The sequence below is a fragment of the Puma concolor genome, chromosome A2, assembly GCF_028749965.1.
Source record: "Puma concolor isolate L17-30 chromosome A2, mPumCon1.1.hap2, whole genome shotgun sequence".
Taxonomy (NCBI): Eukaryota; Metazoa; Chordata; class Mammalia; order Carnivora; family Felidae; genus Puma; species Puma concolor.
The window spans coordinates 164,751,302-164,763,846 of NC_141668.1; the positions used below are offsets into that span (position 1 = coordinate 164,751,302).

At 43.2% G+C, this 12,545-nt stretch overlaps 1 long non-coding RNA gene across 3 annotated transcripts; it reads right to left on the reverse strand.

The window, feature by feature from the left end:
- Positions 1 to 59: 59 nt before the first annotated feature.
- Positions 60 to 11,500, reverse strand: LOC147583787 (uncharacterized). Of its 3 annotated transcripts, none has more exons than XR_015242231.1 (4): positions 11,095 to 11,500; positions 2,233 to 2,389; positions 948 to 1,129; positions 60 to 851 (listed from the first exon to the last, which is right to left on the reverse strand). It is a non-coding gene; the product is annotated as an uncharacterized LOC147583787 (long non-coding RNA). The 3 variants fall into 3 exon arrangements; XR_015242230.1 differs by having other exon boundaries at positions 62 to 1,129; positions 11,095 to 11,174; positions 11,260 to 11,500; XR_015242229.1 differs by having other exon boundaries at positions 62 to 1,129.
- Between the last annotated feature and the right edge of the window lie 1,045 nt (positions 11,501 to 12,545).

Consider the following 12,545-nt stretch of genomic DNA (forward strand, 5'->3'; position numbering starts at 1 on the left):
CCTATGAATTAGGTGTTTTATTACCCATGACAGCAATAAAATTATTTCAAATGAGATAAAAATGCAAATACAGGGGCACCTGGCTGGCTCAGTTGGAAGAATGTGTTAACTCTTGAGTTCCGGATCATAGGTCCGAGCCCCACGTTGGGTGTAAAGATTACTTAAATAAATAAACTTAAAACAATTTTAATTAAAAAAATGCAAATATACTCTGTACCCTGAAAAGACTGGTTCCCTCTGAGCCTGGAAACCCACATTCAGGCTTATACACACATTTACAATGCACTAACACTTTTATTGAGATAGGAAATAGAGTAAGGGCAACAAAGAGATTTTCACTTTCATAGAGAAACCATTAACCAGTGGTTCCCAAATTTTAGTGTGCATCAGAATCACGTGGACTATTTGTCAAAAACAGATGACTGGGTCCCACTTGCCACCACTGTAACAGATGCCAGTGGAATGTGAGAATGTCCATTTCTAACAGAGACGGTGATGCCGTCTGTCCAAAGACCACATTTTGACAGCACTCACACTGGATTAGAACACATCAGTGAAGCAACTGTGTGTCACTTGTGTTCAGATCTGATATCACCCATCCTGCAACACAATGAGGAAATAATATGTATCTGTTCAACAGCAGGCTATAGGAATAATGGCAGCCTTACCCACCATACTCAGGTTCTGGGAGTTCTCCATCCAGTACTGCATCTCTGCGTAAGGTTCTCTAAGAGGGGTCCAGAAAAGTCCATTCCTCCAAGGTGAAGTCCACAGGGACATCACCAAAGGTCACTGAATCCTAAATAACCGCACATGTAATGGCTTGGATCAAGGAACATCATCAGTGTTCACTGGAACAAGGATGAGAGAAACAGTAATACAGAGTTTCAAGGTCTCTCATACTCCAAGGGTCAATGGTTCTAAATATTTTAAATACCTATACTCACTCCAGTCACATGGCTTCAATGGAAACTCTTAAACATGACCTTGTCTCACCACCCCTGGACTCGGAGCTCTTTTCTTATTTCCCTCTAATGCAGCACATGCCCGAACACACTGTAGACACCTGATAAATGGTCGTGAATGGATCAATTCTTTGAGAAAAGCACACCTCCATCTTCCATATCATCTGTGAGAGCACACGATAGATAAAAAAGGTCACCATCATGAGAGTCAAGTTTAGTTAGTACTTACTGAAACGCTCAAATTATTTTCAGAGTATTCCCGTACCACCAATATGAAAGGTTCTATTCTGTGGGGAAATTCAATAGACACTCAGTCTTTGAGTGACTTTAAGAAGCTCTGGAGATCGGTCCACCTGGGAGGAAATGTGTCCATCTGGTGAATACAGATATGTCCTTTTGTACAAGGACATACTTTTTGCCTAGCCAAGAACAATCTCTCAGCCAGTCAGCCACCATCCTTCCTACTTTTATCTTTTCCTCAGGAAGGCAGAAAGAAAACATAGAAGAAAACAAAGAAGCCACGTATACCCAGAGAGGACCATAATTCTCGCATTTACCTGCCTAGAAGTCTTTCTATTCTAGTGTGAAATTCCCAAAACTCTCAAGAAATCTCCCGCAAACACAGACTACTGCTATAGGATGCCAGCGTGGTCTCGTCTCACCTAGAACTGAAAAGGGGATAGTGATCATGCTGCCCGTGAGGAAAAGAGTAAGTCAATTTGACAGGGAAGGAAATTTAAGCCCCGAGAAATGGGACTCATTTTCTGCCCAAAGCAATATAATAAAAAAGTTATGTAGTACCTCTTCCCAATGTACACATATCAGTAAGACGACTTAGAAAACACAGTCGTTGGCCCATTTTGACTCCTCCTTAAAGGGCCAGCAGCATAACTGCTCAGGCCCAGACCACCGTGCAAGGGTGATCTAAAGCTGAGTCTAGGGGCGCCTGGATGGCGCAGTCGATTAAGCGTCTGACTTCAGCCAGGTCACGATCTCGCGGTCCGGGAGTTCGAGCCCCGCGTCGGGCTCTGGGCTGATGGCTCAGAGCCTGGAGCCTGTTTCCGATTCTGTGTCTCCCTCTCTCTCTGCCCCTCCCCCGTTCATGCTCTGTCTCTCTCTGTCCCAAAAATAAATAAACGTTGAAAAAAAAATTAAAAAAAAATAAAATAAAATAAAGCTGAGTCTATTAAAAACAAAGGGTATCAACAGGACTTACCAGAGGACAAATCAATGGCTGCCATCCTGTAAGGGTGACAGAATAACTTACCCAACATTCCTTTCTCTGACACCAAGACCATTTCAGGGTATCTTATGAATACAAGTACAGACAGCCATCCCCATGGACACCGGGTAATCTGGAGTTGTGTTTTGTATTTACCATTAATCAGTAAATGTTATCAGTCATCAATCGTCATACGTTGGCTCTGTGTAGATGATATATGAGAAACACACTAAAAATGGTATGCCCTATAGCAGTATCAGTAACATCAACTGAGAGAGAGAAAGAGAGAGCAAGCGTGAGCAGGGGAGGGGCAGAGAGAGAGGGAGTGAGAGAGTACCAAGCAGGCTCTTTGCTGTCAGCTCAGAGCCCGATGCAGGGCTCGATCTCACAAACCGTGAGATCCTGACCTGAGTGGAAATGGAGTCAGACGGTTAACCAACTGAGCCACCCAGGCAACCCTGAGATAACTTGGATTTTTAATTCAGTCTTTCAGTGGTAAATTTTGTAAGATATAAAGAGAAGTATATCTGACCAAATTTAGTGTCCAATGAATTTTGAAGACTGAATTTGAAGGAAAGAATGTCAAATACCTCAAATTCTAAATATTGGTTACATGCTGAAATGATATTTAGGATATATCTGGTAAACGGACACCTGGGTAGCTCAGTTGGTTAAGCATCAGACTACAGCTCAGGTCACGATCTCATGGTTTGTGAGTTTGAGCCCTGTATTAGGCTCTCTGCTGTCAGCACACAGCCTGCTTTGGATCCTCTGTCCCCCTTCCCCTCTGCTCTGTCCCTCCCCTGCTTGCACGGTCTCTCAAAATAAATACAACTTTAAAAAAAAAAGAATAGGGGCGCCTGGGTGGCGCAGTCAGTTAAGCGTCCGACTTCAACCAGGTCACGATCTCACGGTCCGTGAGTTCGAGCCCCGCATCGGGCTCTGGGCTGATGGCTCAGAGCCTGGAGCCTGTTTCCGATTCTGTGTCTCCCTCTCTCTCTGCCCCTCGCCCGTTCATGCTCTGTCTCTCTCTGTCCCAAAAATAAATAAACGTTGAAAAAAAAAAAAAAAGAATATATCTGGTAAAATAACATATATTCTTAGAAATAATGACACTTTTGGGGTGCCTGGGTGGCTCAGTTGGTTAAGCAACCGACTTCGGCTCAGGTCACAATCTCACAGTTTGTGGGTTCGAGCCCCACATCGGGCTCTGCGCTGACAGCTCAGAGCCTGGAGCCTGCTTCTGATTCTGTGTCTCCCTCTCTCTCTCTCTGCTCCTCCCCAACTTGTGCTCTGTCGCTCTCTCTCTCAAAAATAAACAAACATTAAAAAAAAAAAAAGACACTTCTTTCACTTTGTTTATCGTGGGCACTGAAAACATTTTAATTATATATGATCTACACATTACACTTGCATTAGCCCTGGTCTAGACTGTTGTTAGGCATATGAAGAAAAGAAAAAAATGAAATATTTTATTTGGTTGACACACTTAAACTTTTTTCTTAATGGATGCTGCAGAACCTTGAAGCTCTGGGCTTCCTTTTAAGCTCTCATCTCTCAGAACTTACTCCTTTATTCTTTCTATGAATAAGAAATCACATCCCAGTACCCGGCAATGAGCACAAATGAGCACCGTACACAGAAAGTATACTAGACCTTAAAGATCCAACACTCCCTTGGGAAAAGACTAATAATTGATATATCACCTCATAAGTGATATGGGAAATCAATCAAGCATGCAAGAAAAAAGGGTTATAACACACACACATACACTACATTGTTGGTTTCTGGGTAAGGTAAAGACAGAAAAGAGAACCATTGGTTGGTCTACCTTTGATACAAAAAGGTAAGAAGAAGAATGCCAAGGTTTTGACCAAAAACCCCTCAGAATACATTTCAAATACTGTGTACTCTCAACAGTGTCTTGGTGGGAAACACTCAAGTCCATCAGGTCTGTTCCCTCCTTCTTGCCTTGGCAGAGGAGCAATTCCAAATCACACTGTGCCTAACATGTGTCTGTTTTATGAATCTTTTCAGAGAACCCATGTTTTGTATTATTTATCAAATGTATTTGTACAACAGCAGCTAAGGTCAGTCTCATCTAGTTTTTGATGTGAAAATGAAGGTATTAGTCAGGAAAAAAAATGACAGGTGAACTTTGAAATGGGGACACCTACTTGGACCCAGATCAAACGCATGACTAGGAAGCCACAAGACACTGAACCTCTCTTGTCAAGAAGGTAGCTTGTCCCTTAGTTTCTGAGGAGACTAGCCTTCTTCTACTTGACAAAGCTTTGATAATCTCACTTGGTGCAGATACTCGGCAAGGAAATGCTTGTTCTTAAGATCCACCACAACCACTTGCTATGTCTCTAGATTCACAATTAATACAAAATCCCGTGGGACAGGTATAAGCTATACAGTAAAGACAATAGCTGCAAAAATAACTCCAACTCCACTAATATGTATCATAAAAATCTTGAGGAACATGTGTGAAAATGGATTTTAGGGTGTTAGACCAAGGAGGATAGAGTATCATGTAAGACAGAGCTGTTTCAAAGACATGGGTGTACATACTAGAAAATTTGGATTCAACATATTAGCTCATGAATTTGGGGATGGCTCTAACAGCTTATTTTGGTAGGATGGTTGAAATTTGGACTCCATGCTGACCTATGGTTAATGATGACGATAAGGCAAAGTTTCCCTGGCGTAACATGAAGGAGCCAATCCTAGAGAGAGCAATGTTGCCTGTATATATCATGTGTGGCCTGCACAGACCGCCTTCGTCAATCTATGCTGAAGGCCCAGAAGCCACCCTTTCCTCAAAGGTATTGGGAAACAAGATTAGTAATGCTGATTCTAAATGTAGTATCATTACTGGAACAAACGAGCACCAACTCTCGATCTGGAATGCAGCTACTGATGTAGGTAACGCCCTTTTCTCCATACGAATTTCATAAAATAACTGGAAGCATCTGGTTTTTACCTGGCAAGACCGAGAGTGTACCTCCACAGCACTGGCCCAGGGCTGTGTCCATTCTCCTGTACCTGCCAAAACACAGTCCTCAAAGGTCTTGACTTTCCACAACACAACACATGGTCCACCATGTGGACATTACGGGGATTGGACCCAATGAAAGTAGCAGATACTTTACACTTCTTTATAAAACATGCACAAAGGAGTGGTATACCAACTCAACCAAGTTCAGGGGCAGGTATGTCAAGACAGCCCCATGAGGAATTGGTCCAAGTTACTGTACGTAATGCCTTCTGCTCCCCCCACCAAAAGGCATACTATTTGACAGAGAACTTATTTTTATTTATTTTGAGAGACAGAGAAAGCATGAGTTGGGGAGGGGCAGAGAGAGGGAGAGAGAGAGAGAATCTCAAGCAGGCTCCACACTGTCAGTGTGGAGCCCAAGGTGGGGCTCGAATGCACAAACTGAGATCATAATCTGAGCCGAAATCAGACGCTTAACCGACTGAGCCACCCAGGTGCCCCTGACACAACTTCTTGATTAGAGGTAACATATACCACATTTGAATGTACTTTAATACATCTACAGAGTCACCTATAAGGCCTCCAGATTTAAGTGTGACCAGAGTAAGAGCATTCTGCAGCAAGTTCTGGCAGCAGTGCAAACTTCTCAAGCACTTAATCCCTGTGAGCCATCATTTCCCAAGGCACTTGAATTGTCCACAGTAAACAGGAAGTTGTTGGTAGTCTCTAGCAACCACGAGAAGGAGATTCGTGGCATAGTCTTGTAGGTTGGAGCAAATCTATGACCTCTTCTACATATACCTACTCTTTTCAGGAACAACTTATGGCTTACCACTAATAAATACATGGTAGAGACTAAATAAGTAACCATGAGACATCAAGTGACCAAGTGGATTTAGTGTCCCATCATGAACTGGGTATTGTCTGGCGTGCCTATCTTATGAGATTGGGCACAGGCAGTAGCATTCTATCATCAAATGGAAATGACACATAATGAGAGATCTTAGTATGCCAAACCATTCGGATTACTGCTTTGTACCTACTGCTCTTAAAAGTTGATGCACCCAAATTCTCAAGGAGAAAGCAGGCAAAAACCTCTTTGATCTTGGCCACAGCAACTTCTTAGTCAACACGTCTCTGGAGGCAAGGGCAACAAAAGCAAAAATGAACTACTGGGACCTCATCAAAATCAAAAGCTTCTGCACAGTGAAGGAAACAGTCAGCAAAACTAAAAGGCAACCGACAGAATGGGAGAAGATATTTGCAAATGATATATCAGATAAAGGGTCAGTATCCAAAATCCATAAAGAACTTATCAAACTCAACACCCAAAAAGCAAATAATCCAGTGAAGAAATGGGCGAAAGACATGAAGAGACACTTCTCCAAAGATGACATCCAGATGGCCAACCGACACATTGGTTGAAAAAATGCTCAACATCAATCATCATCAGGGAAATACAGATCAAAACCACAATGAGATACCACCTCACACCTGTCAGAATGGCTAACATTAACAACTCGGGCAACAAAAGATGTTGGCAAGATGCAGAGAAAGAGGATCTCTTTTGCACTGCTGGTGGGAATGCAAACTGGTGCAGCCACTCTGGAAAACAGTCTGGAGGTTCCTCAAAAAACTAAAAATAGAACTACCCTATGACCCACCAATTGCACTACTAGGCATTTACAAGGGATACAGGTGTGCTGTTTCGAAGGGGCACATGCACCCCCATGTTTATAGCAGCACTATCAACAATAGCCAAAGTATGGAAAGAACCCAAATGTCCATCAACGGATGAATGGATAAAGAAGATGTGAGATATATATATATACAATGGAGTATTACTCGGCAATCAAAAAGAATGAAATCTTGCCATTTGCAACTATGTGGACGGAACTGGAGGGGATTATGCTAAGTGAAATTAGTCAGTCAGAGAAAGACAAATATCATATGACCTCACTCATATGAGGACTTTAAGACACAGAACAGATGAACCTAAGGGAAGGGAAACAAAAATAATATAAAAACAGGGACGGGAACAAAACATAAGAGACTCTTAAATATGGAGAACAGAAGGTTCCTGGAGGGGTTGTGGGAGGGGGCATGGGCTAAATGGGTAAGGGGCATTAAGGAATCTACTTGTGAAATCATTAATGCACCATATGCTAACTACTTGGATGTAAATTGAAAAAAAAAAAAAGAAAACCAAACATTCCAAACACGAAAGATAAGAAAAAAGAAGAAAGTTCCCTGGTTCCTATAAGATTAAAGTCAGATGGCCCTGCGTATACTAGAGTCTTACAGTAAGGTCTGCAGCTTTCTGAAATGTCCTTTGTCTAATAATTTGCAACCTTTTATGTAAAAGATTTATACAACCCTACACTAAATGTTCCTTTACTGGAGCTACCATGCTTTGGTGAAGACTGTGTATCCCAGGCATCGGGAATAAAACTCTCTTCCTTTTTTAAAAAGATTTTTTTATTTAGAAATTCTAGAAGCTTTGTTCATTTTTGCATCAACAAGTAATTAAAAAAACTCCCAAAAATCAGAAGAGCAGGATCAACTGGCTCCCTGGTGAATTCTAACAAACATTTCGAGAAGGATCAATAACAATCTTTAAATTTTTTTTCTAATGTTTATTTTTGAGACAGAGAGAGACAGAGCATGAGCGGGGGAGGGGCAGAGAGAGAGGGAGACACAGAATCTGAAGCGGGCTCCAGGCTCTGAGCTGTCAGCACACAGCGCGACGTGGGGCTCAAACTCGTCAACTGCAAGATCATGACCTGAACCGAAGTCAGATGCTCAACCGACTGAACCACTCAGGTGCCCCTTGAACCCTTTAAACTAGATCTCTCTGCTCCTCCCTCCCTCTCTCTCAAAATAAACATTAAAAAGAGTATTTCTTTAATAATAAATAAATAAAGATAAAACTTATGCATCCTAAAATTCTATCCTGACTCCATACCCTCACTCTTATCCATGCCCAAAGTGGGAGTTAGTGAATTCTATGTTGTAAATGGATTCAAATCATTCCCCTGCTTAGGCACTTCAGAAGTGTCGATGGCCTTAGAATACTGGCTAGACTGCCTTACTCTTTCCCCTGGTCCTGCCCTTGTCCTCTACTCCATCTCTCACCACTCGCTGTCTGTTCACCTTCTCCCAACACTCTTCCATCAGTTCAAGAAATACACTAAGCTCTATTTTGCTCATGAAGTTCCCTTCACCTGACATCCTTCTTACCCACCCTACAAATCCTCACCCCCATTCAAAATCTGCCTAGGTAAATCCTGCTCTGCTTCCCTTCAGAAGTTAAATATCAGTCCCTCCCAGGACGCCTCGGTGGCTCAGTCGGTTAAGCGTCCAACTTTGGCTCAGGTCATGATCCCAAGGTTCATGAGTTTGGGGCTCACTGCTGTTGGTGCAGACACTGCTTCAGATCCTCTGTCCTCTTCTCTCTCTGCCCCTGCCCCCACTCGTGGTGTCTTTCTCAAAAATAAACATTAAAAAATATATAAATATATCCACACACACATATATAATCTGTATCAATCCCTCCCAATAGGTATTACCACCTCATATTGTGCATTCTTACCTGTCACAAACTTGCCAGTATTCACTTGAAGTCTGTACTCTCAGATAGACTAGAAGCTGTATGGTGGCAGTACTATGTTTTGATGGCCATTACTTCCCTGTCCCAAGAACACAGTCTAGTTTATTAAAGGAACTCAATGACCCCTTGTGGGATGTGAGACAATTTCTATAACTACCAAAAATGTTACAGTACAGTACAAAGAAAAGGAAGACAAAAATAGAGTTACACCATAAAAACCACTTAAGTCTCACATAAAATGTTTGCACACACTGTAACATAAAGCAAAACACTGTACTTCCGCAAAGGCATTTGAGTACTCAGATAAAAACGGACACAATATTCTTTTTTTTTAATTTTTTTTTCAACGTTTATTTATTTTGGGGACAGAGAGAGACAGAGCATGAACGGGGGAGGGGCAGAGAGAGAGGGAGACACAGAATCGGAAACAGGCTCCAGGCTCTGAGCCATCAGCCCAGAGCCCGACGCGGGGCTCGAACTCACAGACCGTGAGATCGTGACCTGGTTGAAGTCGGACGCTTAACCGACTGCGCCACCCAGGCGCCCCATGTGACTTTTGTTATTCCAAAGGAAACGTCTTTTTTTTTTTTTTAATTTTTTTTTTCAACATTTATTTATTTTTGGGACAGAGAGAGACAGAGCATGAACAGGGGAGGGGCAGAGAGAGAGGGAGACACAGAATCGGAAACAGGCTCCAGGCTCTGAGCCATCAGCCCAGAGCCTGACGCGGGGCTCGAACTCACGGACCGCGAGATCGTGACCTGGCTGAAGTCGGACGCTTAACCGACTGCGCCACCCAGGCGCCCCAGGAAACGTCTATCTTGAAAACAGAGAGCTCTGGTGATCACTAACTTAAGCAGGCAATCAAACTGGGCATCTGAGGAATGGTATAAATTCAAGTCTTCCTGATGGAATGCAATTTGATGTACACAACATCACCTATAGGATATTTGGAAACGATGTTTGAAGCCTCTACATCAGGAACTGGCACACGTTGGTCACAAGGCTGATTGCTAAATAGTTTTCTTGGAACATCTATCCCCATTTGTTGACTCAGATCTATTACTGCCTGAAAACTACAAAGGCAGAGCTGAGTAATTCTGATACCTTATGGCCTGCAGACCATCAAGTAATTACTTTCTGGACCTTTCCAGACAAAAAGTTTGCCACCCTCTGTTCTGGACCAATTACCAGTTGACAGAAAATACAAGAAATGGAGGAAACATCTAAAAATATTGTGAAAAATAAAATCAGAATTTTCAAAATGTGTGACTTTCTAAAAGAACACATAAGACTCATAAAAAGCCAATGTAATGCACAAACAAAAAGGAATACAGTAGGTTAAAAAAGATTAAAAGGGGGGCCTGGGTGGCTCAGTCGGTTAAGCCTCTCCAACTTTGGCTCAGGTCATGATCTCACGGTTTGTGAGTTCACGCCCCACACTGGGCTTTCTACAATCGGCACGGAGCCCACTTAGGATCCTCTGTCCCTCACTCTCTCTGCCCCTACCCTACTTGTTCTCTCTCAAAATAAACACACTTAAAAAAAAAAAAGACTAAAAGACTGAAATAATCATATATAAACTGACTGGCTCTTAGATCCAGGGGAAGTTCAGCTTTTACACGGAGCAGATTTAAGAGGCATTTTCATTTTCAATCTTCCTGGGTCAAAGAAAGAACTGTGGTTTTAGCAGGATAACGTCTTTTACAAGATACATTACCAAGTATTTAAAAGTCAAGTATCATGTATGCATTTCATTTTCAACTTACACTCTCAAACAGTTCCCATAAAATGTATTGTTATGCAGAGAGCAAACATGCAAAATGGTCAAAATGGGTGAAACTACTATAACCAACATTCACTGTGCTGGATGATCAAATTCTGTTGAAAGCTTCAGATTTTACAGCACAAAAACTGAGGGCAAAGACCACACTTAGTCCACACATCTTGTTAAGGGTAAACTCGGTCATTCTGGAACCAGCGCTTTAAAGCCCATAACGTCTTTTTCTCCTGGAGGCCCTTCTTCTGATAGTTTGTGGGAGAGGCAGGGCCCCAGGACGATCAGAGGACAAGACAGCTGAGCATTCCTACTTTCACCTGGAAGGATGACTTGTGGCTTACACATGTTCGTATTTATCTACAGAAATACGCACACCCTCGAACCTAACAAGTCCCTTTTCTTTCTACCTGTAGGGGACGCTCAACAAGAACCGGCAAACACATTCCAAATGCTCGCAAGAAACGAGCATTCTAGAGGAAGGGCCCTTTGAACCAACGCTTCCCCAGGGCTCACCGGGACAGCCAGGAGCGACAGGGCGGTGACCACCGCAGGGCCGGGCCAACCTGACTTGCCCAGCGGAAATTCTCATCCTCCTGGAGAAGAGTCACAACGGTTACTTAGGAGGAGTTTGAACAAGGAGGCACCGTGGCCGAAAACACTTCGCAGGTGCGCCCTCACCGCTCCTCTCGGCCGGCCCAACGCGGGCGCCAGCGGCCGCGAAGGGGGCGAGCGGAGGGGACCCGGCCTCTTTAAGGAGGCCCCTCGGAGGCCGGGCCACACCTGTCCTTTAACGCCCTCCTTGCATCCGAACCTTCCTGGCACGCGGCCTCACCGACGACACCAAGCACCGCAAGACGACCAAGAGGAGAGGTTCGGAAAGGCGCTAGGCCACGGGACAAAGACCGCCGCGGGCCAGTGACGCCACTTCCGCTTCCTGCCTCTCGCCGCAAGGGGCGGGGCTCCAGGGCTTGGGCTGCGGCCACGCCCGACACTTTGAAGGCCGGAAGCGGGGTGCTGAGGGCCCAGGAGTTGGCCCAGCACGAAGGCAGAGGGCGGGTTCTGGCCCGAGGGAGTCGAATGGGGCTGGAGCCAGGCCCGTTCTGTGTTTAGAAGCCGGAAAGGCAAGGCTGGGGGTGGGGGCGGAGGAGTCGTCCCAGAGGACGCTTTTTTAACAAGTGATTTCTGGGTTTCCCGCCTTGCCTTAAAAATTCTCTTCAAACTCTAGATTACTTACAGATTTTATAATTTTCTTCAAAATGTTTTACGTTCGGTGATATTTTATGAATGTATTTTCGTAGGATAGTAGTGTGGGATAGTGGATCCATTTCTCCCTTCTCTTGAGAAATACAGCCAACTGTAGTATGATCTATTGATAAACTATCCTTGACCTACTGATTCGAAATTCCCCTCTTGTTATGTAGTAAATTCCTCTATATACAGCTGTATTTTTATTTCGATTTTTTATTTTTCAAATCATGCCATAATACGAGCCAGGGTTTCCATACTAAGTTGTGGGACAGCACCAATACCAGGCATGTTTAGTTATTCAGCAACAGTTCTAAAGTTTCTACCATTGTCCTGCGTGATGTGGATTTCAGTGGGTGGTCGTTATGAAGTTAATAAAGGTCCTTTTAAATCCTGATTTATTAGTACATTTACCAAGAATTGCTTATGTGCGTTATCAAGTGTGTTTTACGCATCTCTTCAATGCATAACTGTTTTGCTTTCTTTAATTTTTTTCTATAAAATACTTCATTTCTGTGTAGCCAAAGGAGTCTTTTTGAAGAAATAATCTCTGGCTTTTTTGCCTTGCCTTAAAAAATTCTCTTCAAACTCTAGACGACATGCAGATTTTCCATTGTCTTCTGAGGTGTATTAGTTTTAATGACATTTTAATGTTTATTCCTCCAAGAATCTATCTTAGTATGTGGTATGGGATAGTGGGTCCCAAAGATAGCTTACTG